This window comes from Lactuca virosa, chromosome 8, assembly GCF_052849685.1.
Source record: "Lactuca virosa cultivar CGN04683 chromosome 8, Lactuca_virosa_CGN04683_v6, whole genome shotgun sequence".
In the NCBI taxonomy this organism is placed as follows: domain Eukaryota; kingdom Viridiplantae; phylum Streptophyta; class Magnoliopsida; order Asterales; family Asteraceae; genus Lactuca; species Lactuca virosa.
In genome coordinates this window covers 57,577,696-57,605,000 of record NC_136433.1, presented here as the reverse complement: position 1 = coordinate 57,605,000, position 27,305 = coordinate 57,577,696, and the positions used below count along the sequence as shown (strand labels likewise).

At 39.9% G+C, this 27,305-nt stretch overlaps 1 pseudogene; it reads left to right on the top strand.

The window, feature by feature from the left end:
• The window catches only part of LOC145130382 (RNA-dependent RNA polymerase 1-like), a 279,840-nt pseudogene that overhangs the window by 39,907 nt on the left and 212,628 nt on the right, over positions 1-27,305 (top strand).

The following is a 27,305-nucleotide window of genomic DNA, read 5'->3' as shown; positions in this document are numbered from 1 at the left end:
TTAAAATAGGAGGTTTCAAATGCATGAGGTGTTTGCAAAATTTTATGGGGATTTCAAATGCATGAGGTTCAAGGAAAAATGCTAGCTTTATAAGTATGTATGATGTATGATAATGATGATTAGGCGAATGCCCGCGCGTTGCGCAGAAACATCTATATAGCTGAAAAATTTAGAAATATATGTTTTTTTAAATATAACAATAATGTTGTTGTTAAATTTGATATAATAATTCCTATACTAAGTTGATATAATATATTGATTATTTCGAATTATATGACAATATATACATCTATTAAAATTGCATAATCTCAATATTTTGAATGGCATCTACCCGCGGGTTAGTAATGAATAAAATTAAATATAATATATCGTTTAATGTTATTTATAGTTGTTGGTATTGTTAATTAATTTTTTAAAATTTATTTGCTTAACATTTTAATTTCTATCATTGTAATTATTTAAAACATCAAACATTTTTTTTGAAGGTAACAATATAATCATTTATATAGAGTTATTTTTAACTATTGTTATTGAAAGTTATTTTAAGGTACTTATTTGAAAACTTTTAAGGATTATAAAAATATCTTTATGAAATATTTTAGTTAAATTGATATTACAATTTAGTTTTTGCATTTAGTATTACAATTTATCACTTTTAACTATTCACAAAATATTTTTTGGGTTTTTTAAGTGAAACTGAAATTTATATTGAAGTTGACCATGTAATTTTATATTTAAATTATCAATTTAAGTATTTTGTTTAAATTGTTCAAAAGTTGTAGCTTTAAACTAATAATGATTTACATACAACAACATATTAAATCTAATAAATTAAGTATAATATGTTAACGTTAAAGACACAACTTTATACGTAGAAATAAAAATATTATTTTAATATTGAAATTTAGTTTATTTATGATAACACTTTATGTTTGATACTTATTTAACCTTATTAACCAACTTATAATCATTATTAGAAAGACACAACAATTTATCACTTTTAACTATTTATAAAATATTCTTTGGGTTGTTTAATTTGAACTAAAATTTATATTTAAGTTGATCATGTAAAGTTATATTTAAATTAACATTGTAAGTATTTTATACAAATTGTTCAAAAGTTATAGCTTTAAAATGATATTAGAGCTAATTAATTAAGTATAATATGTTAAAAGTTAAAAACGTAACTTTATAAGTAGAAGAAAATATATTCTTTTAATATTGAAATTAGATTATATATGATTACACTTTAGGTTTGATATTTATTTAACCTTATTATCCAACTTATAATCATTATTAGAAAGAAATTGAAAAGTCATGGGAGTTTCAAATGAATGTGGTGAAAGGAAAAACGAATGAGAGTTTCAAATGAATGTGGTGAAAGAAAAAATGTTTCTTTTATAAGTATATAATGAAATGATGATATATATATATAACCTCGCGCGTTGCGCAATAATGCATTTAAGTGGTAAAAATAATTATGGGAAAAAATAGAAATATAGTCATGTTTTGGGCATTAACCGAATTATCAAATAACATAAAAATCCATCAACTTATATTTTGATACTATCTAATATAGTCCATACCTTATAAACTTTACTTTTACTTTTATAATATCCAATATATATTATAAGTTTTTGTATAACATTAATATAATCTACTTTTCTTATGTCCGATAATATTTTTTAGATAAAATAAGAAATAAGTTGTTTTGAATGAGCTATTAATAAACAATATTGAACTAATAAACTTTGTATTACATTATTTATATCATACCAAAACATCCAAGGTTTCATATATGAACTTTCAAATATTAAACATTGAAATTAAGAATGAAGTCATACAAAATATATCATTACACATAAATGTCATCAAGATTTTTAAAATAAGTCGATTAGTAAATATGATATTTAATTTTAATTACATATTTTGCAAGGCGTACGTTTGACTTTATGTTGGTGCGCCGATAATCCTCTTTCTTAAATTGTACCTAAAAAATTAAGGTGAATAGGAATATAAAATAGATATTACTAACCATTAATATAAATAATTAAAAAGGGTATGTGGATCTCCTACCACCGGTTAAAGACAACATACCTCTCTAGTGGTATCGATTCCAATGTGAAATTGAAGTAGTCATTCTATGTACACCTTGTTTTCTAATTACATAAACAAACATGAGTAACCAAACATAAAAATGTTATCTTTATGTAGGAAAAATATTTTAGTTAACTAACAAATTAAATAATATAAGTTTAAGAGTTAGGAGTTTCAAAACATTAATATTTTTATTAATCAATCAATTAAGTAACACATGTTGAAATTTTTACAATCATTATTAAAAAGCATTTGAAATATTAGATTTAAATGAATTTTAGTTGAAGTGTTTTGAACTCTATTATATATATATATATATATATATATATATATATATATATAGAGAGAGAGAGAGAGAGAGAGAGAGATTGAGATGGAAAGTATAACATATGTATGAGTTTTAATTAATTATCTTTTTGAAACGGTACAACTACAAAACAAAAAAAACATATTTAAAATACTTATTTAAATATTTTCGACATCACCCTATATAACATATGATCAATATATTAATGATTAAACCACAATATACAACGACTGTATTACAATAATCCAAAAACGAAGAAAATATAAAAAAACGAATTAGTATAACAAACTTACAAATTAAAAGCTCTAATATAATAGCATATCTCTAAAAGTGGTCATAAGACCTCAACCCAACACAAAAACCTTTAAGTTTGTTTTCTTTTTGAAATGTCTTCCCAAAAGATTGGCTTTTTTATAGTAAACTTTTCACTAAATGCTAACTAAACATAATATAAGTTATAAAACTTTTGAGTGTTAAATCATAATTAAGAAAACTTTTGAGTTGCATTAGTTAAAAAAAAGGGGTTTCAAATGAATGTGGTTTGAGGAAGTTAAAAAATGGGGTTTCAAATGCATAAGATTCAAGAAAAAATGCTAGCTTTATAAGTATGTATGATAATGTGTAATTAATGATAATTAATTACCAAAATTAATCACATGTTTTGTAACCGAAAACCAGTAATTATTTCGTTTATTATGTCCTAGTTTTTAGTTATGAAAAAGAAAGAGATATTGCAAAAATAGGTCCCTAAACTTACCCACATGATGCACTCTAGCACACAAGTTCAAGTCTTACAAAGCCTAGAAGCCTTTGTACTTATATACCCACTTTATTTTCATTATCTCAACCATGTGGGATGAACTAAAACATATAAAACTTCTTTATTACTTCTTCCAATACCCTCACTTTAAGGATTAGTTTTTCATTCATCTTAAATCCTTTTTAGACATTTGATTTACCAAAATGAATGTATCACAAGGAAGAACACGAACATATAACTATTTGTTCATTTAAAAATGAGTTAGCGTTCTAATTTCATGTTAAAAAATGGAGAAAATCTATTTTTATTAATGGTTAAAACCAATTATCCGAAAATCCCCCATATTGATGAAAATTGATCAAACATTTTCAAGCTACCTAGATAAAATCCAGTAGTTGAATCATGCATAGGATAGGTAAGTGTTATCTTTTGAACCTTCCCATAAGATATATATTTATTTTACAAGCAGACCAGTAGACTCGGTGCCTTGAACTGTTCTACTGTTTCTGTAAATAATCAATATGTGTCTCACATGATTATCCCTGACCTTGTTAGGTTCTCATTGATATGTCCATTATGATCATAGACACTTGCCTGGTTTTCTAAAACCTTTTAGGAATCTGTCGATACAATTCCTTTTGAAGTGACCCCACTTCTCTCTTATATAGGTGATTCCATCATAATCATTAAAAGCAAATGCATGATGATTTCCATTTTATCATCTTCGACTATAAGCTTAACCTTCATCACTGTTTGTTTTAGTAATAAGTTTGGGTTGGACCAATTGAACCGAGATCTAAGGATCTTTAGTCAACTGGGTTGGCTTTTCCTTCGCAATAACTTAATAATCCATGTGTTTTAGTCCCATTCCTCACAATGACCTCTCATTTCAAGCATTTTGTTAGCATATCTGCAATCTTATTTACACTTTATGTAGTCATTAGAAGAGAATTCATATTGAGAGTCGTAGTTTGAATGGTGTTGTTATTGGGGTTTTTAGGTTACAATAACAATGTACTTGCAAATTTCAAATAACTCTTATGGGTACATGTGACCATAAATGATTCTAACACTTTTCACTATTAATAGCAGCATACTTTATTAAACAAAACTAAAATCCTATGACAATCGAAAAACATGTATAGGAAACATACCTTTTAGCATATTCAAATATATAACTTTTGATTTCTTCAAATTCTCCATAGAAAGCTAACATCCAATAGTGTGAATGTCTCTAATTGTTCACGCCCAAAACCCTAGAATGCTAGAAATTGAAGAGGAGAGAGGAGATGAAGAGAAAATCAGATTTCTCATCCTTGGAATCAATAGCTATGAAATTTGGTGACCCAAGGGTTCTATTTATAGTTTAGGTAACTTCTAGATTGTAACACCGATTCCAAGTATAAATTTCCTTTGTGTCTTTGGCATTAAGATTTAAAATATGAATTTTTGGTTGGCCATGGTGTGGTGGGGGAAGGCACCACAACGTGGCCTCACTCGCTAAGAAAAACATATTTTGGTGCACACCATGACATCATAAGGTTGTGGCCACGACGTGACAGTCGTTTTATGCTAAACACTTGTTTCCAGGGTTTATGCCCTTATTTAAGGGATGTGATGGCCACGATTTGCTCACCCTCAACCTCCATCACTCCCTCTTGACCTAGATCAAACCCTACCCTCAATTGTTGAGTTTTTTTTTGAAGTTTTTTGTTAGTTTTTGGTGATATTGAAAGAGGAGGAAGGTGCCCCTTGAGCAAAGATCCAGCAAGCAAGGTCCTTCACCACCTTGTGGAACATATTCGTCACCATTGTAAGTCCTCAAGTTCCAATATTTATGTGTTATGCTTATAGATCTAGGCTTTTATGCATTTTCTCCATGTTTGGGAGAGTTAGAGTGGATAGATTCAATCAAGTTAGCAACTTTACGGACCATTGGGATCTTCTTGAGATTTTGTGTTCCAGGTCTGAATAGTGGTTGAGTTTTGATTCCATGCAGGAGGTTTTGAACTCATTTTCACCATTTTTGACTTAATGAAGTTCAAGACATGCATGTCCATAAAGCAATGGTTTTTATGAAGCTTATGGGCATTAGGAAGCTATTTGGAGGTGATGAGAGTGTGGCTTAATGGAATAACTGCTTAATCCATTAAGCTATACAGAAGTAGTTCCCACAACATGGCATCATGCTCATCACACCATGGAGGAGGGGTTATTCGCGACTAATTTGTTGGGATGCTGTTACGGCATGGTGTCATGACGTAGTGGCTGGTCTGGTCGTCACTGTTGTGTCATGCGACTGCCACGACGTGCTGGCTTGCTGTTGACTTAAACTATTGACTTTTTGACCAAGTTGAATTATTACCAACTTGAGGGTTTTGGGTTGTAGATTGAGGATTGGTCCCATTTTGTTGTATAGGCGACTCATAGTACCAGCTCTTTGATTCGTGTGAGTTGTATTCTTTATCTGCTAGACTGCAATGTGAGCTTTTCCAATATACTTTGTACAACAATATGTATCTTTGTGTGTAGGATTTTGCTATGTTGTAGTGATCTGATAGATTGGTAGATATGTTATGTTTACTTGTCATTTGTTGGCTATTTTTTTTATTATCTATTTTCATATATCTACATATTGTGGTTTGGTTGAGGCGGTGTTATTTTGTGTTGTAGGCCAAGATACCCGGGTGGTCCAAGTGCACGTTGGCCTTGCGAGGCGGTCCAATGAAACTGTAGGCCCAATGAGAGCATTCTAGTTGTACCGTAGGCCTTGCGGTCCATTCAGACTGTAGGCTCATATGTGCATGCATTGTATATGTATTATTGTGTGGTGTATTTTGGGGGAACTTGTTAAGATATTGCTTACAGTTGTAGATTTAAATGTTTCAGGTACTTCAAAGGATAGGGGGAATGCAAAGGCATGATCGTATACATCATCTTGTTGATTTTTACTCGAGAGATGTTATTGATACTCTGATTTTTATGAATATGTTTTAAAACAATTGTTTAGATACTTGATGATTTTTATGAAAATTTCTTTTGAGAATGAAAATTTTTTACTATGGTTTTTTGGACATTACTCAGATAAATTTAGATTTGAACAATTAAATATTAGATTTAATCCCCAGTTCAAATCCTTTCCTTATTAGCTATCAAGAAGATTCTATAAACCCTTTAAGCTCTCTTGAAACCGACCCACTATGGGAGGTTCTAGAATTGTTCATTTTGTTCGACTATTGATTAATTACAATTCATTCATTGCACCTTTAATTAATCCCATATTAATTATGATTAATGATTAATCAATTCCAACTACTTATAATTAATTCAAAATTAATTATCAACCATTTCTAATTAATATATCAATCATATAATATATTAATGAATCATTTTATCTCTCTTCTAATATCAATTCTAGCTATTTCTAGTTATGAGGGCAACCTAAAAAGGACTTTACTCTTATTCAATAACATTATATCAATTTAGTTAAGACCTTAAACACTTTAATCCAACAGTTACATCTTTGACAAATACGTCTAGACTCACCATGTACACATATATGATACTAGTAGCGTACCCGCGCGATGCGGCGGCGGCGATTTGTTTCATTCCACGAATAGTTTCCGAACAAAAGTTAGTGTCATTTCGACGGTCGTCAAATTGAATCCTTTCGATTTGTTTCATTCCGACGATTTGTTTAATGCGGCGATTCGTTTCCTTTTCATGTTAGATAGTTCGTTTCAGACTTTTGGCGGATTGTTTTGTGCCGGATAATTACCAGCGTGATGCAGCGGCGGAAATTGTTTTGGTTTATAATATGTGTGTAGTTGTTTTTGAAGTTAAAAATAAAAACGGGTTAACATTTTTATCATTTTTTATCCAATTTTTTTATCATTTTTTAATTATTGCAAAATGAATAACGTTAAAATTGTAAAATAGTCAAAAAGAGGCAATGTTAACTTATCTACTATTTTCATATTTTTTTATAACCACGTATAACAGTAAATATATTAAACATGATTTAGATATTGTTAATAAAATATATTTGAATATGTGATGCAAATTAATGTAGTACTTGATAAAACAAAATCAAAAGAAGGGAAATGGGATTCAACGAAATACAATAACTATAATTTTTCATTTAGTTACAAAATTTTGAGAAGATGATATTTTAATAACCGAATAGTTGTTTAGCTGCTGCACAAGCTTTCAATCAAAAAAGATTATCTCACTGCCATCACCATCACCCACCCATCTGCCAACAAATACAACCCATTACTTTACAAAATTTTGAGAAGATGATATTTTTGTACAAGAAAACTCGTTATTTCACCTGCATCTCACCCACAACAGACATCAAAAGTTAGCAACCCTATTTCCTTATTTAAAAACTATAAGAAATGATGCACAACCCAAAACTTTACAATAACTATTATCCATCTACAATGGATACCAATATCACAATCATGGGTTATCCCCTTCTATATAGAAGAATACCCAGAAAAGAAAGAAAAGGACATGAACAAACAGATTAAACTTTAAGGTAAATGTAAGAAACAACAACATGCTTTCATGTCTTCATATGTTTTTCATGTATCATGCTTCATTCCCATTTAGAGCATTGAAAATAGTTTTCCTGCATGATCGGTACTTTTAAAATTGTGTTATTTATGATATACAATACTTGTCTTTGTACAAAGCTCTACTTTCCAATAACCAAAGCATCCATACCAACATAAATAAAGATAACTCTGAAATATACGACATTGATGCAAGGCATGCCTAAAAAAATATGGGAACATATAGGAAATGAGCTCTACAGTTCTGAAAAAATGGTCTTATTAAGACAATGGAGTAGAGGTATTTGTGGAAGTGACTTTATTTTCCTGACATTATGCCAGGTGTAATAGGAAAAGACAATTCCATAGAACACTGAGAATTTGTAACATCCCAAGTTCAGAAGCATGAGTTCAGGGTTCTTTGTGTAAATAGGAGAGTCGACTCGGCGAGTAGGTAGTCTGACTCGTCGAGTCGAGGCGGGTTTTCAGTAACGTGTTAAGTGACCAACTCGGTGAGTCGGCGGCTGGTGAAACGTCCCAAAAATACAAGCCAAAAATTTCATTTAAAAACATTGCTAAAACCATAATATCCAAATATTATAAATAAAAGAAGTGTCGTGTGTCTTAAATCCCATAATAAAAGCTGTCTCAAAACTGAATAATAATAATAAAAACATCAGAGTAACTCCCAGGCTAAAAGGAAACTATGGTGTGTGCCATGCTATCATCCCGAGCCCTTCCCCTTGCTAGCTGAAGTACCTGAAACCAAACTGAAACTGTAAGCACGAAGCTTAGTGCGCTCCCCCAAACTACCACATACCATACAATAACATAATAAGCACACACTGGGCCTTGACCATTGCATCGGACCTAAGTCCGGAACTAACTAGGGCCTTGCCCTCTGCATCGGACCAAGTCCGGAACTGCATCGGACCGAAGTTCGGAACTAACCAGGGCCTTGCCCTCTGCATCGGACCAAGTTTGGAACTGCATCGGACCGAAGTCCGGAACTAACCAGGGCCTTGCTCTCTGCGTCGGACCGAAGTCCGGAACTGACTGTACATAGCATAGCATAAGCATAACATATATCATGAACACATATACTGCATACTACATCGGACCGTAGTCCGGAACACATAACTCATAATCCTGCTTGAGTCACGAAGACATCAAACATACTAACTACTACATCGGACCGAAGCCCGGAACTACTGCTAACTAAACGGGCTGGCATTGTGGCCTTAGACCCGTTCCTACTGGAAGGAAACTCACCTCGTAAGGCTGACTGCTGAAATGCTGATCGGAAACTGTCTGACTGCTGTTGCGGTAGCTCCCCGACTACAATTCCCATAAAGACACTTAATCAAACACTGATAACTAATCTTAGGCTAAAATGACTATTTTACCCTCTGGTCAAAGTCAGCGTTCTGGTCAAAGTCAACTTCCAGTTGACCTGACTCGCCGAGTTGGGCCGACAACTCGTCGAGTCCCTATCCTTCCTTCTATTCCCCCACCCGACTCTACTCGCCGAGTTGTATGAACAACTCGTCGAGTTCCCCTTCAACAGAAGAACACGCCCAGTCTATGACTCGCCGAGTTGTATGGGCAACTCGTCGAGTCCGTCTGCTTCCAGATCCAAGTCTTAACTCACTGAGTCCTTACTCTACTCACTACACAGACTCGCTTCTACTGAACCGGTAATCTAAGACTCGCGACCCGACTCGCCGAGTCATAAGAACGACTCGCCGAGTCCTTTGCATGCAGATTCCATTCAGTCGATTCTAATCAACTTTAGTACATCCAATTCGTAGATCTGAGTTTTTGGGACTATCTGAACACGTAAAGTTGCTAACTTTACGTGTATCTAAGATGCAATGAAGCAATAACACTCAAAATTTGCTATTATAGGGGTTACTTGACTAAAACAAGGCCATGGCTGCCAAAAGGTGGCCTTCTTGAGCTTCTGGAGCTCAAGAGAGGCTAGATCTGAGATATGACTCTATCACAAAGCTTCATCACTAGGGATTTGGGGTTTTTGAGCTCAAAACCAACAATTTGGGGACAAACTAGATCTATTAGCACAATAATCAAAATGAAAGCTTTATTACCAGAAGGGATGGCCAAAGAGGAGTATAATCTAGATCTACTTCTTCTTCCTTGAGTTCTTCTACCTTCTCCTTCTTCTCCTTGCTCCAAAAGGCACCAAAATTTCCTTCACAAGGCAAAGATCACTCACACACACTTCAAGGAGGCTAGGGCTTCGGGAATAAGTCTCTGAGAGGTGAAGGAGGCTGGTTTAGGGCTATAATGACGTTTAAATAGGGTGCAAACCCTTGGAATTAGGGTTTCATCCAGACTGGCAGACTCGCCGAGTCCAAGAATATAGACTCGTCGGGTCACCGACTAAACTTGCATGCAAAAACCCGTCTCTACTTGACGAGTCGAGCTTCTGACTCGTCGAGTACTGCTTAAGAAAAGGGAAAATGCTATATTTAGATTATATACCAGAAATGGGGCGTTACAACTCTCCCCCACTTATCTTAGACTTCGTCCTCGAAGTCTGCTGTTGCTGGATCCGAAAATAACTCTGGATAATGCTCCCTCATCTCCTCCTTGGTTTCCCACGTCCACTTTGAACCCTTCCGGTGCTGCCACTGCACCTTCACTAGCTGGACTACCTTGTTCCTCAAGGTCTTCGTCTTCCGATCCAAGATCGCCACAGGCCTCTCAATATAATTCAAGCTGCTATCAACCTGAATATCCTCCAAGGGTACAACTGCTGACTCGTCCACCTAACACTTCCTCAACTGAGAAACATGGAAAGTGTTGTAGATATGGCTCAGCTCTGCTGGAAGATCCAACCGATAAGCAACCCGACCCACCCGGGCCGAAACCCTAAAAGGGCCAATAAACCTGGGGTCCAGCTTGCCCCTCTTCCGAAACCTGATAACACCCTTCCAGGGTGATACCTTCAGGAGGACCATATCGCCCACCTGAAATTCCAAGTCTGAACGCCTCCTGTCGGCGTAACTCTTCTGCCGACTCTAAGCAGTCTGCAGTCTGCTACGTACCTACTGTCTCAACTCCGTGGTCTTGGGTACTACTTCCGTACTCCCCAAGACTCGTTGACCGACCTCACCCCAACAGATCGGGGTCCTACACTTCCTCCCATAAAGCATCTCGAAGGGAGGACAGTCAATGTTGGCGTGGTAACTGTTGTTATACGAAAATTCCGCTAATGGAAGATACGTCTCCCAACTGCCACCAAAATCTAGGACACATGCTCAGAGCATGTCCTCGAGAGTCTAAATCGTCCTCTCGCTCTGCCCATACATCTGAGGGTGGAAAGCGATGCTGAAGTGGAGACGAGTCCCCATCTCATCATGAAACCACTTCCAAAACCTGGAAGTGAACCGGACGTCTCGATCTGATACTACTGAGACAGGCACTCCATGCCGTGCCACTACCTCGCGCACATAGATATCGGCTAGCTTCTCAGCCGATATACTCTCTTGGATCGGTATGAAATGCGCGCTCTTGGTTAGCCGATCCACTATGACCCAAATCAAATCGACTCCACGCGCGGTCCTGGGAAGCTTAGTGATTAAATCCATGGTGATATCCTCCCATTTCCATACGGGAATGTCTAACGGTTGCATCTTGCCGTGGGATCTCTGGTGCTCTGCCTTGACCTTCCTGCAGGTCAGGCATCTCTCCACGTACCATGCGACGTCCCGCTTCATGCAGGGCCACCAATAATCGGGTCGAAGATCTATGTACATCTTCGTCGCCCTGGGTGGATGGAGAATCGAGACTTATGGGCCTCGTCCATCAACACTTGCTGTACTCCGCCCCAGTACGGCACCCAAACTCTCCCATGAAGGGTCAACAATCCTCGACTGTCATAATCAAAAGAAGCTACTCGGGCCACGATCCTCTCACACTTCTGTCTCTCCTCCTTTAGGCCCTCAACCTATGCCTCTCTAATCTGCTCCAACAATGGAGTAATCACTGTCATCCTCAGACATATATCTCTGATCGGAGCCGCCATCGCCTTGCGGCTTAGGGCGTCAGCCACTACGTTGGCCTTGCCCGGATGATAAATGATGTCACAATCGTAGTCCTTTACCACATCTAACCACCGACGCTGCCTCATGTTTAGATTCGGCTGATCCATAAGGTACCTCAGACTCTTGTGATCCGTGTAAATGGTACAACGGACCCTATAAAGGTAATGTCGCCAAATCTTGAGGGCGAATACCACTGCCCCCAGCTCTAAATTGTGCGTCGCATAGTTAGCCTCGTGAGGCTTCAACTGTCTAGACGCATAAGCTATCACATGCCCTCGCTGCATCAACACTGGTCCCATACCTGTGATCGAAGCATCACAATAGACTACAAAGTTATCCACTCCCTCTGGCAGGGTAAGAATCGGTGCCTCACACAATCGTTGTCTGAGGGTCTCAAATGCTGCCTGCTGCTCAGGCCCCCAGCGAAACGCCACCGACTTCTTAGTCAGTCGGGTGAGCGGAACTGCTATCTTGGAGAAATCCTGGATGAATCTCCTGTAGTACCCTGCCAAACCTAGGAAGCTCCGTATCTCAGATGGAGACCTCGGGACCTCCCACTGCATCACGGCCTCTATCTTGGCCGGATACCCATCTGGATGACGAGGTGCCCAAGGAACTGCACTTCGCGCAACCAGAACTCACACTTGGAGAATTTCGCGAAAAGTTTCTCCCTCCTCAATGTCTCTAGCATCTCCCTCAGGTGCTCCTCGTGCTGCTCCTGAGTCTTGGAATAGACCAAGATGTCGTCGATGAACACTATCACAGACCGATCCAGCATCGGCCTGCACACGCGGTTCATGAGATCCATGAACGCGGTTGGAGCGTTGGTGAGCCAAAACGGCATCACCACAAACTCATAATGACCATAGCAGTTCCTAAAAGCGGTCTTCTGAACATCCTCACCTCTGACCCGCATCTGATGATATCCGAAGCGCAAATCAATCTTGGAGAACCAAGATGCTCCCTGAAGCTGATCAAACAAGTCATCTATCCTAAGAAGTGGGTAACGGTTCTTCACCGTTACCTTGTTCAACTCCTGGTAATCTATACACATACGGTGCGACCCATCCTTCTTCTTCACAAATAGGATCGGGGCTCCCCATGGTGAACTGCTCGGTCTGATAAAACCCTTGTCTAACAGCTCCTGCAGCTGCGTAGACAAGTCCTGCATCTCTGGAGGAGCCAACCGATATGGTGCCTTGGCTATCGGGGCCGCACCAGGAACCAGGTCAATCCTGAACTCAACCTGTCTCTCCGGAGGTATCCCAGGCAAATCCTCTGGAAATACATCCGGGTACTCTCATACTATCGGTACATCGTCAACTGTCGCCTTTGCCCTTCTCCCGTGCATCTAAAACATAGGCAACGTACCCTGCGCAACCCTGCTGAACGTAGCACCTCACTCTCGCTGCTGAACAAAGAATTGGTCCGCGCTGTGGCCTCTCGCCCTGAATCACTAACTCTCCCCCACTAGGAGTGCGAACCCTCATTAACTGCATCTCACAATCAATCATTGCCCCATTGGGGCTCAGCTAATCCATGCCCACTATAACCTTATTCCCTCGCAGGGGAATAGGAACCAGGTCTACCGAAAACTGCTCATCGAATAACCAAAGCAAACACCCCCTATGTACTCTCGCGACCCTGACGGTCCTGTCATCAACTATCGCAACCTCAAGTGGACAATCCAGCTCCCCTAGAGCTCTGCTAAACCTCTTGCTAAGCGCAAGTGAAACAAATGATCGGGTAGCCCCCGAATCAAACAATATTGTAGCTGAAATGCCGTTCACTAAGAACGACCCTATATAAAAACATATAACCATAAGAAACAATCCATAACAATAAAAAGATAAGAGGAAAATACATACCCGCCACCACATCAGGAGTCGCTCGCGCCTCCTCTGCTGTCATCTGGAAAGCGATACTCTTCGCCACTGACGCCTCTGCCCGGCCCTGCCGGCCGTCTGTAATCCTCAAAGTAGCAGGGGCAGGTGCCGCCACCTTCCCTGCTGCTGCTAAACTCGGGCACTGGGACTTTTTATGTCCCTTCTGATTGCAATGACAGCAAATCAGATCAGCTGCTGAGGTGGGAGTCGTAGTGGTAGTAGCTGTACAATCCTTGCTCATGTGCCCTGTCCGACCGCACTTGTAGCAGCCAGAACTTCCTGCCTTGCACACTCCATCGTGTAATCTCCCACACTTGCCACACCGACTGTGGCTCTGTTGTCCCCCGGATCTATGATCGGATACCTTGGGCTTTTTGCCCGAACTCCCTGTGCCAGATGCCGCCTCTGGCTTCCTCTTCTTCTCCATCTCTAGATCAATCTCTCTCTCACGAGCCCTCGCAATCATGTCATCCAGCGTTTTACAGCTGGACCGGCTCACAAACTGGCGGATATCACTCCGAAACATCTCATGATTGTTGGATAAGGTGTCTAAGTCCATAACTATTTCTGGTATGTACTTGACCCGACCCGACATGGTCCATTTGGGTTGCATGGCACCATGCAATTGGATAAACTAAAATGAGAGAAATAACACTTATGGTTTATTAATATATTATAAGTTCTAATATATTAATAATATTATTTAATTAGTTTGATCAAGAATTAATTTAGAATTAATTAAGTGATCAAAAGATAACTAATTAAATATATGGGTAGATTATGTAAATCTTCCATATATTATATAGTGGGCTAAGAGCTCCATGTATTATCAAGTTGGGTTCCACCCATAGGATGCTCCATGGATGCTCCATGGGAGTTACAAACCCATGGGTCATGGAAATGAAGAGTCATGACACATTAGGGTTTACATGGTGTAACCCTAGATGTGTCAACACTATATAAGAAACCCATTCTCCACCAAAATAGGCTACACACATAAGAAACAAGAGGGCTAGAGCCGATTTTGCAAGTGTAAGATTCTCTCAAAGTTTACTCATTTGCATTTGGTGTTGTGTGAAGCATTTGAGGCATCACACTTAGGGTGCTAGGCTCACAAGGTTTCAAGGATCATAATCAACAACAAGGTAAGTTATTCTATCTTTCATTCAAGTTAAAAATGTTCCCCATGTATGCTAGATAGGAATATAACCTTGGAATTCAACTTTGCATGATTATTAGACAAACATAGATCCAAGGTTATTAGGGTTGCATGTACACTTAGGAAGTGTTAGAATGCTCAAAACCCATCAGTGGTATCAGAGCCTAGGTTTGTTTGTTGTTTTTTTTTTGTGTGCAAACAGCTTGGAAAAAAAATTGTTTTTCTGTTTTCTGCTCGTATGAAAGTTTGCACATTTGTTGCTGGAAATGGACTAGAAACATTACCCTAAACTGTTTTGATGTTTTAAAGCTTGTTTTAGATGGTGTAATGTTTATGCTAATCCATTTACAATGACAATTATTAAAATTACAAGTTTTTTTTAAGTGTAATTTTTGATTCTTGAAAGTGTTCATATTCATGTTCTTGAACTTATGAAGATTAGATGATCATAGGAATTGTTTGTAACCTATATGGTAGTTTAATTCATGATCATAATGTGTTTTAATGGAGTCCATAACTTGTCCTCAAGTTATGGAAAACCAAAAGTCTCACTTTTATTAAAGCCATTAAAAGAACACAAGAGTTATAAAAATGAAGAGTCTTCATTTTTATTACTTAATTAATTCATAAGTTATAATAAATGAAAAGTTTTGGAAGTTTACAAAACTTGCCCTCAAGTTTTGGAACATGTAAAGTCTTGATTAAAACTTTAGTTCCAACCCTTAGAATTTTAAAAGTTAAAATTCAACCCTTATACTTTATAATATTATAAGTTACTAATATATATATGTATAACGTCAAGTCATCTTACCGCTAGTATGCCTCATTCACGAAGCCGGTCTATAAGGGGGGTATAAGGTTGTTGCCTATAAAATGGCAACTTAATGGGTGTCCACTCTCACCCACCGCTTCCTTGATCGGTGGAGGGTCGTTAGCCGAACGGGTAAGACAAGGACTTATAAATTCTCATTAAAAGTATGATGAATATTATAAAGTAACTAAATGCTTTTATTAAATTCCCAATCTTAGTTACTTTAGGAAAATGTGAATAAGGTGCTAATCCATGAAATTACACTTTACACTTTGTTTAAGTCGTTGGTGGAGCGTGTGTGGTTAACCGGCACACTAACTTGGACTTAACAAGGTAGGTAAAGGGTGACTTAAGGTTTACCATAGCATCGGTGGAGCGTGTGTGGTTTACCGGCACATCGATTGAGTGATAAACCTTGAGGGTACCAAGTGATTTGCATGGTTACTTCACACCTCGTTTTGTGATCCTCGGTATCCCAGTCACAAAACTTGGAGGGCACACTCGAGATTGAAACATGCCTTTGAAAAGTTCATTGAATCTCAAAAGAATCTAGGAATTTCTAAGAACCAATTAAAAACCTAATATTTATATTTCGTTTTTCATGGTGGAAATTGGTGAATCGTCATTCGCCTACCTTTCAAATATGTTATAGCTTGGATTACGGCATACCTCTTCTAAGTTATAATATATTGTGATTGGATCCTAGCCTTAATATTACATTTGGGTGTTTTATTAAGGACTCTCTTAATATCTAAACTAATCTTGTTCTCTTCTTTCAGATGTCTTCAAACAATGCTGCTTCTGGCTCTAATCCTAATGGCTCCTTTACCCTTATGAACTTGTGTGGGAAAGTCACTTTTGATGGATCCAACTTCAATGAATGGATCACAAACATCAGGATGATTACCCGCTACAAGGACAAAGAATATGTCCTTGACAAGGAGCTTAAGGAGATTGATGAGACCACTACAACTCCCCAGGAGATCGCTGACTTCCGGGCACATGAAAGGGATGCTACAAAAGTGGCATGCATCATGTTGGCCACCATGACAGCGGAACTCCAAAAGTCCTATTAGGACTTCTACCCTTTTGAAATGCACCAAGATCTGATGGAAAGATACCATCAAAGTGCACGACAAGAGAGGTATGAAATCATATGCTCTATCATAACAACCATGATGAAGGACGGGGAATCCGTCACGAGCCACATGCAGAAAATGCAAAGGTATGTGGATCGGTTGCTGAAGCTTAATGTGAACTTCCCTGAGGAGCTTGCAATAGATATCATTTTGCACTCCTTACCATCGTGCTATGATCAATTCCGCATGACATATCACATGAATAAGGAAGAGGTCACACTCAGCAAACTTCAGGGACTCCTCAAGACCGCAGAAACAGGTCTTAAGGGTAAGTCGGTTGTTAACACTCCTACTCCAAACTCCGCCCCGGTTTTGGCAATCGGGAAAGGTAGAGGGAAGAAGAGGAAGAGCTCTTCGAAGGGTACCAAGGCTAGGACCCTTGATGGCTCTTCTTCAAGTGGAACCAAGAAAGGTTTTGTCACTCCTTCTTCTGACCCTAAAGAGGCTGAATGCTTCTATTGTCATGAAAAGTCACATTGGAAGCGGAACTGCCCAAAGTACCAGCAAGATGTGAAGGATGGGAAAGTTAAACCCAACCATGCAGGTATTTACACTATCTTATCTAATAACTCACCCCATTCTAACTCTTGGGTCCTTGATACCGGTTGTGGTATTCATATCTGTTCTGATTTGCAGGGACTAAGAAGAAGTGAGAATGTGGAGCATGGAAGAATAAACTTAATCATGGGGAATAGGAAAGCTTTACCTGTCACCAAGATTGGAGTTTATACTTTATCGCTAAGTAGCGGGTTTAGTTTAGATTTGAATAAATGTTGTTATTCGCCAGAAATGGCAAGAAATATTATTTCCTTTCATGCATTGTATAAACAAGGTTTCACCTTTTCATTTGATAATGAAGTTGGTTCGATTAATGCTTTCTTTAATAATGTTCTTTATTTTAAAGCATTACCTTGTGATGGCGTGTATGAAACTGTATCTGTGGTTGATAACTTAGGAAATAATGTATTGTGTATTGATTCTGTTAATGATAATAACTTGGATAAAGCATCATAAGCAAGAAACGCATAGGCCAACTCCAAAAGGATGGAGTATTGGAGTCATTTGACCTAAAGTCAGATGATAGTTGCGAATCATGCTTACTTGGAAAAATGACAAAGTCACCCTTCACAGGTTCTTGTGAGAGGGGTGAAAGTTTGTTGGATCTTATACACACGGATTTGTGTGGGCCCTTCAAACATGCCACAAGGGATGCTAATCGTTATTATTTGACTTTTACTGATGATTACAGTAGATATGGATATGTCTACTTAATCAAGCATAAGTCAGAGACTTTTGAGAGGTTTAAAGAGTTTAACCAGGAAGTCGAGAATCAATTGGGCAGGAACATTAAGATGCTTCGATCCGATCGAGGTGGTGAGTATCTTAGTTCAGAGTTCCTCGACTATCTTAGGGAATGTGGGATTGTCTCACAATTGACACCTCCCAGGACACCACAGTTGAATGGTGTAGCTGAGAGGCGTAATCGAACCTTGTTGGATATGGTTCGTTCCATGATGAGTCGAGCTTCGCTACCAATCTCATTTTGGGGGTATGCCTTAGAGACTGCCGCCCATATCCTTAATCTATTTCCCACAAAGAAAGTTGCCAAAACTCCTCATGAGATGTGGACTGGTAAAGTACCCAAACTAGACCACATTAAGATTTGGGGTTGCGAGGCTATCGTGAGACGCGAGACTCATGATAAGCTCGAACCTCGAAGTAAGAGGTGTATTTTCATCGGCTACCCACAGAAATCCTTTGGTTACCTCTTCTACAGACCTAGTGAGAATGTGGTCTTTGTAGCTAGGAGGGCGTTCTTTCGAGAGAGAGAGTTCATAAGCCAAGGAGACAGTGGGAGGCAAGTTGACCTTGAAGAAATTCAAGAGTCAAGTGGTGAAGGAACTTCAAACCCTAACACTCAACTTGAGGAGGAAACTTTTGTTGAGCCAATTGACAAGTCTGTACCTCTGAGGCGTTCCACAAGGGTTAGGAATGCACCTGAGCATTACTATGGATTCCATATTACTGCGGAAGGTGATACACTTATCAGTGATGAGACACTGATAGGTCTGGATGAACCTAACAGTTACGCGGAAGCCATGGCAGGCCCTGAGTCAGCCAAGTGGAAAGAGGCAATGGACAGCGAGATACAGTCCATGTATGACAATCAAGTTTGGAACTTGGTTGAGAATGTACCAGGTCGTAAGACTGTAGGGTGCAAATGGATCTTCAAGAAGAAGACCGACATGGATGGTAATGTACACACTTATAAGGCACGACTGGTTGCAAAGTGTTTCTCACAAACTCCGGGAGTTGATTATGATGAGACCTTTTCTCCAGTGGCCAAGATTAAGTCTATTAGGGTTCTGTTAGCCATAGCCGCATTTCATGACTATGAAATATGGCAAATGGATGTCAAAACCGCTTTCCTTAATGGAAAGTTGGCTGAGGATGTTTACATGAGTCAGCCAGAGGGTTTTGTCAACACAGAGTACCCTAATAAAGTGTGTAAGCTTGAGAAATCCATTTATGGGTTAAAGCAAGCACCTCGCAGATGGAATCTTTGCTTTGATGAGAAAGTCAAGGAATTTGGCTTTTCTAGGAGTGAAGATGAATCTTGTGTATATGTCAAGGCTAGTGGGAGTATAGTTAGCTTTTTGGTATTGTATGTGGATGACATACTACTCATAGGAAATGACATCCCAACTCTGCAGGAAGTTAAGTCCTGGCTTGGGAAGTGTTTCTCTATGAAGGACCTAGGAGAAGCTGCCTATATTCTAGGGATAAGGATTTTGAGAGACCGGAGTAAAAGACTAATTGGACTTAGTCAGAGTACTTACTTGGATAAGGTGTTGAAGAGATTCGGCATGCAGGACTCCAAGAAAGGAGAGTTACCCATCCAGAGTAACGCCAGATTGAGTAAGACACAAAGCCCTAGTACTGAGGCTGAGATAGCAGAAATGAGTCGAATACCTTATGCTTCGGCTGTAGGATCGATCATGTATGCTATGACGTGTACTCGACCTGATGTAGCCTTTTCTTTGAGCATGGTTAGCAGGTATCAGGGGAACCCTGGCAAGGCACACTGGACTGCGGTAAAGAATATCCTCAAGTACCTACGGAGGACTAAGGACTGGGTCCTTACCCTCGGTGGGAGTGAAGACTTGAGAGCTGTAGGGTATAGTGATGCTAGCTTTCAGACTGATAGGGATAATTTCCGCTCTTAGTCAGGCTGGGTCTTTACCTTAAATGGAGGAGCAATTTCTTGGAAGAGTTCCAAGCAAGAGACAGTGGCTGATTCAACTTGCGAATCAGAGTATATAGCAGCTAGCGAGGCAGCAAAGGAGGCGATATGGCTGAAGAACTTCATTGGAGACCTTGGAGTTGTACCAGCTATTAAAGTGCCAATGGAAATTTTCTGTGATAGTGAAAGTGCAGTTGCCTTAGCCAAGGAACCAAGGGATCACGGGAGATCCAGACACATCGACAGAAAATACCATTTCATCAGACATCGAATAGAAGAAGGACTCCTCGTGGCAAAGAGGGTATCATCGGATGAGAATCCAGCAGATCCCCTCACGAAGGGACTGACTCGGGTTAAGCATCTCCAGCATGCTCGGAGCATAGGGCTGAAGGATAATATTAGATTTAGTAGTTAGATAACCTTGAAATTTGTAAAGTGTAATTGACATTAGATGATGAATAAAAGGTGTTTTATTTATGAGTAAAGTGTTGCTATCTCTTGTCGATCGTTTACTATATTTCTTTTGCATGTTTTGACTTCCAGAATAATTATGTTTGGTATATCATATTATTCGAACCTCCACAGTCGGTCATATGTCGGAAGTAGGTATGAATCAAGACTGTCATGATTGGTTGCAGAGGTCTAAGTTGTTGGACATGGCTACAACACTCATGAGTGCTCATAAGTTCTGAGCATTGGACTCAACCCACGCTCACTGGAATCACTTCATGGAATTTATCTCGAGTGATCGTGAGACGGTAATATCATATAAGTCTTCAAACCTAGAGATATGATTTGTTACTTATGAGTTGGTTATGCATTGATTGTACGTTAACGCATTGGTAACTCGATGTCATAAAACGTGCTTTTGTGTATAATTCAATGAGTGGTAGAACAAACATATGAGTCGAAGTTTATCTGTTCCTTCTTGGATTAGAAGCTGATATCTGGGCCCCTCGATGATTTTGTTTTGACCTATGTACCGGGCCAGGTCAGAACTAAGTTGATGTGTTCAATTGAGTTATATGTCAAACAAATCGGAAATCGGGAAACAAACTGTTGGACACAAAGTAAGACACTGTTCCATGTATTTGTCCGGCTGATATCTAGAACAGAGGATTATATGATCACTTATCTTAAATGGCGTATCATCATCTTCTCAGTTCCGAGAGACCTTGAAAGAGCTACGATTGTCGATCGGTTCCTGAAGTATTGCAGTTATAGTTATTAGACTTATCCAAGTGGGAGACTGTTGGATAAGGTGTCTAAGTCCATAACTATTTTTGGTATGTACTTGACCCGACCCGACATGGTCCATTTGGGTTGCATGGCACCATGCAATTGGATAAACTAAAATGAGAGAAATAACACTTATGGTTTATTAATATATTATAAGTTCTAATATATTAATAATATTATTTAATTAGTTTGATCAAGAATTAATTTAGAATTAATTAAGTGATCAAAAGATAACTAATTAAATATATGGGTAGATTATGTAAATCTTCCATATATTATATAGTGGGCTAAGAGGCTCCATGGATTATCAAGTTGGGTTCCACCCATAGGATGCTCCATGGGAGTTACAAACCCATGGGTCATGGAAATGAAGAGTCATGACACATTAGGGTTTACATGGTGTAACCCTAGATATGTCAACACTATATAAGAAACTCATTCTCCACCAAAATAGGCTACACACATAAGAAACAAGAGGGCTAGAGCCGATTTTGCAAGTGTAAGATTCTCTCAAAGTTTACTCCTTTGCATTTGGTGTTGTGTGAAGCATTTGAGGCATCACACTTGGGGTGCTAGGCTCACAAGGTTTCAAGGATCATAATCAACAACAAGGTAAGTTATTCTATCTTTCATTCAAGTTAAAAATGTTCCCCATGTATGCTAGATAGGAATATAACCTTGGAATTCAACTTTGCATGATTATTAGACAAACATAGATCCAAGGTTATTAGGGTTGCATGTACACTTAGTAAGTGTTAGAATGCTCAAAACCCATCAATGATAACGGGCCTTCTTCATTTCCTCATCAGCTGCGTACTGAGGAACGAGAAGAGCCCTCTCCCTGAACTTGGCGGTAATCTCCGCCACTGTCTCTGTAGTCTGGGTAAGATCCTGAAACTCCCTCGCTAACTGCTGCACCTCAATAACCAGTGCAAACTCGGCTCTGAACCTGGTAACAAAATCAGCCCAGGTCATCGCATCAAGAGCTGCATCATCCCCACTGACATGTCTGATCTCCTCCCACCAATCTCGTTCCCTGTCCTTCAGGAGACAGGATGCTAGTCTGACTTTGTCCCCCTCGGGACATCTGCTGGTGCGGAAAGCATTGGCGACATCCGCCAACCACCTTGTACTCGCAATGGGATCCCGCGCCCCATGGTAATAAGGAGCTCCACATGCTCTGAACTCCCTGAAAGTGAGTGTGCGCGACCCCATCATGGTCGCCACCTCAGCACGGAATGTGCTCAACCTCTCATCCATCAGCTCCAAAATACCCTCCTTGATCGAACCGAAGATCACAGGAGTCTGCTCAAGTATGATGCGAGTAATCTCTAAAGAGAGAAACTCCCTAGTCTGCTCATCCAAATGCTCGGCCCCCGAGCCTGATCCTGATCCCTCACCGGCACCTGAACTGCCAACTGCTGGCCTAGGGCGTAAAACCACCACTCTGAAATACATAGTGACAAACGTCAGAATTACCGATATATCTCGAGGGATTGCTACTACTACAAGTTTCCTGGTCTCGTCTCGGCCTTCCTTGATTCAAGTACGGATCCTCTGCTTTCAGTAGTACGCGCCCATACTACCTTCCACATCTCTCCGTACTTTCCTCAAGAACTGCCTTGATTCCACCAAGTCCCTTCTACTGCTACTGCTCTCTGCTACTCTCATCCTAGGCTTGCCCTAGGGAAATCTCTGACTCAACCAAAACCAGTCCTCAGCTGCTGAAAGCCTCATTGTAATGCCAATTAGCTACCACATGGATACCATCACATGCAACGAGGCTCGAATAATCCTTCGAGTAGGGGACTCATCCCTACAACGGTTAGGACTCAGACAAGAGCTACACAATAGGGTCAAATCCAACACTCTGAGATTATTCAACCCTGATTGCATGTGACTTAACGTATTCACCTAATAGCTAACTCCCATCACTCCGAGTCCTTCTAAGCACAAAGCAAGCAGCATTCAGATAAAAGGAAACTAACTCAAGCAGATCCTATCCTCTTAACAAGAATCTGTACTAGCATACAATTCTAAGCTCATACTATCAGGCATAACCTAATCAGGCTATCCTACTACTGTCTACTCGATACTAGCATGCAAATCTCATTAAGCTGAAACACATATAGCAGGCACATAAGGCATCCTTCCTAGATCCTTAGTCCTAATCTAGCATGCTATTCTACTGAAACTGATAATCATAACATAAACTTGTATGGGTAATTTGGGAGTACTTACTTGAGCTCGGCTGATTGCATGCACCACACCCTTTTTCTCTTTTCAAAGTTCTTTTCTTTTTAAGTTTCTTTTTCAAAAATTCTTTTCGAAAATGTTTTTCTTTTGAAAACCTTTTACCATTTCCTTAGTTTGAGTTTAGACACACCCGGAAGTGTGTCCGAATCCCTCAAACCAAGGCTCTGATACCAACTTGAAACATCCCAAAAATACAAGTCAAAAATTTCATTTAAAAACATTGCTAAAACCATAATATCCAAATATTATAAATAAAAGAAGTGTCGTGCGTCTCAAATCCCATAATAAAAGCTGTCTCAAAACTAAATAATAATAATAAAAACATCAGAGTAACTCCCAGGCTAAAAGGAAACTGTGGTGTGTGCCATGCCATCATCCCGAGCCCTTCCCCTTGCTAGCTGAAGTACCTAAAACCAACTGAAACTGTAAGCACGAAGCTTAGTGCGCTCCCCCAAACTACCACATACCATACAATAACATAATAAGCACACACTGGGCCTTGACCATTGCATCGGACCTAAGTCCGGAACTAACTAGGGCCTTGCCCTCTGCATCGGACCAAGTCCGGAACTGCATCGGACCGAAGTTCGGAACTAACCAGGGCCTTGCCCTCTGCATCGGACCAAGTTTGGAACTGCATCGGACCGAAGTCCGGAACTAACCAGGGCCTTGCTCTCTGCGTCGGACCGAAGTCCGGAACTGACTGTACATAGCATAGCATAAGCATAACATATATCATGAACACATATACTGCATACTACATCGGACCGTAGTCCGGAACACATAACTCATAATCCTGCTTGAGTCACGAAGACATCAAACATACTAACTACTACATCGGACCGAAGCCCGGAACTACTGCTAACTAAACGGGCTGGCATTGTGGCCTTAGACCCGTTCCTACTGGAAGGAAACTCACCTCGTAAGGCTGACTGCTGAAATGCTGATCGGAAACTGTCTGACTGCTGTTGCGGTAGCTCCCCGACTACAATTCCCATAAAGACACTTAATCAAACACTGATAACTAATCTTAGGCTAAAATGACTATTTTACCCTCTGGTCAAAGTCAGCGTTCTGGTCAAAGTCAACTTCCAGTTGACCTGACTCGCCGAGTTGGGCCGACAACTCGTCGAGTCCCTATCCTTCCTTCTATTCCCCCACCCGACTCTACTCGCCGAGTTGTATGAACAACTCTTCGAGTTCCCCTTCAACAGAAGAACACGCCCAGTCTATGACTCGCCAAGTTGTATGGGCAACTCGTCGAGTCCGTCTGCTTCCAGATCCAAGTCTTAACTCATTGAGTCCTTACTCTACTCACTACACAGACTCACTTCTACTGAACCGGGAATCTAAGACTCGCGACCCGACTCGCCGAGTCATAAGAACGACTCGCCGAGTCCTTTGCATGCAGATTCCATTCAGTCGATTCTAATCAACTTTAGTACATCCAATTCGTAGATCTGAGTTTCTGGGACTATCTGAACACGTAAAGTTGCTAACTTTACGTGTATCTAAGATGCAATGAAGCAATAACCCTCAAACTTTGCTATTATAGGGGTTACTTGACTAAAACAAGGCCATGGCTGCCAAAAGGTGGCCTTTTTGAGCTTCTGGAGCTCAAGAGAGGCTAGATCTGAGATATGACTCAATCACAAAGCTTCATCACTAGGGATTTGGGGGTTTTGAGCTCAAAACCAACAATTTGGGGACAAACTAGATCTATTAGCACAATAATCAAAATGAAAGCTTTATTACGAGAAGGGATGGCCAAAGAGGAGTATAATCTGGATCTACTTCTTCTTCCTTGAGTTTTTCTACCTTCTCCTTCTTCTCCTTGCACCAAAATTTCCTTCACAAGGCAAAGATCACTCACACACACTTCAAGGAGGCTATGGTTTCGTGAATAAGTCTCTGAGAGGTGAAGGAGGCTGGTTTGGGGCTATAATGACGTTTAAATAGGGTGCAAACCCTTGGAATTAGGGTTTCATCCAGACTGGCAGACTCGCCGAGTCCAACAATATAGACTCGTCGAGTCGCCGGCTAAACTTGCGTGCAAAAACCCGTCTCTACTCGACGAGTCGAGCTTCTGACTCGTCGAGTACTGCTTAAGAAAAGGGAAAATGCTTTATTTAGATTACATACCAGAAATGGGGCGTTACAGCTGGACTCGACGAGTCGGTGCTGGGAAGAGAAAACCCTAAATTTTAGGGTTTGCACCCTATTTAAAGGACCTTAAGTCCTCACCTCAGCCTCTTTGTTACCCCTTGAGAGTCAGGAAACCTTAATCTCGTGTGTGAACCTTTGGAGTGAGTTTTGAAGCTTTGGAAGGTGATTCTAGCAAAGGAAGGTTGTAGATCAAGAGGCTAGCGTCAAGGAATTCGTGTAGATCCAGAATCTACTTCAGCTTGGGCACATTTTGGAGGTAACAAGTCGTTACCTTGATCTCTTCCCTTCTAGATCTATTCTTGGTTGGATTTTGGGGCTATTTAGCATGTTTAGGATCCATTTCGGGTTTTGGATGTAGATTTGAGGTTGCAACTTCAGATCTAGGCTTATCTTAGTCCATAAAGAAGTAAAGTTTCAGCCCTTGGCATGTTTGTGAGCATTCCTTGCCTTGAACCTTCTCTCTAGTTTGATTTGAGACAATACCACCTTGCATGCACGTAAAGTTGGAAACTTTACGTGTGAAACTAGCCTTAGGGGTCCAGATATGCAAGCTGGAAGCAATGGAATGGACTGAAATCGTCTGAATAAGGATGACTTATGTGGACTCGGCGAGTATGTTCTTGGACTCGACGAGTCGGGTCGCAAACCCCTAACCCATCTGGTTATGATGCGGGTCAGTGAGTTGAGTGGTGACCCAGTGAGTTAGACAGGCCAGGACTCGGAGATTGATGAACTCGACGAGTCATGGGGTGACTCGGCGAGTCGAGTCGTGATATGAGAGTCTTCTGAGATTAAGAACTCGGCGAGTCAGTAGGGTGACTCGGCGAGTAGGGTCAATCAGGAAGGCTGACTTTGACCAAGAGTTGACCAGTTTGACTTTCAAGGGTATTCTGGTAATTTGGGCACTTATAGATATGGTCTCATCAAGTGTAGGTGGTGAAGTTCGTGACTGGGATCGGAGGATTTGATCTTATCTCTTCAGTTCGGCATTGCAAGGTGAGTTATCCTCACTATACCCAAGGGTCTAAGGCACCAAGGCCGGCCCTTTGATTTGTTCTTTGAGATAGTTACTATTGTGATATGTTATATCGGTATCTTGGAAGATAGTATGGTTATGTGATGGTATGCTCTGTTAGATCGGTATCCCGGTAGATAGGATATGCTTAGAGACCTGTAGTTGGTCTTACTGTCTGTATGCTGGTAGGAGATTACCTGTTATATGTGCACATGTTTGAGTAGTAGTGGAGGGTATCCCATCTCGAGGATGATAGGGCCCTAGTATGATGTCTCTATAGAATGTTATATGTTTATCTGATAGGTGCACATGTTTGTTAGTATGTGGGCATTCCAACCCGATGGTTGTGGGCTAGGAGTATTCCATCCCGGTAGGATGATTGGACTCATAATAGGGGGCATTCCAACCCGATGGTTGTGGGCCAGGAGTATTCCATCCCGGTAGGATGATTGGACTCATAGTAGGTTGGCATACCAACCCGCTGGTTGAGGGCCTGGGGTATTCCATCCCGAGGGATGATTGGACCCATAGTTGTATGTATGTGTAGGTGTATGGGCATTCCAACCCGATGGTTATGGGCCGAGAGCATTCCATCCT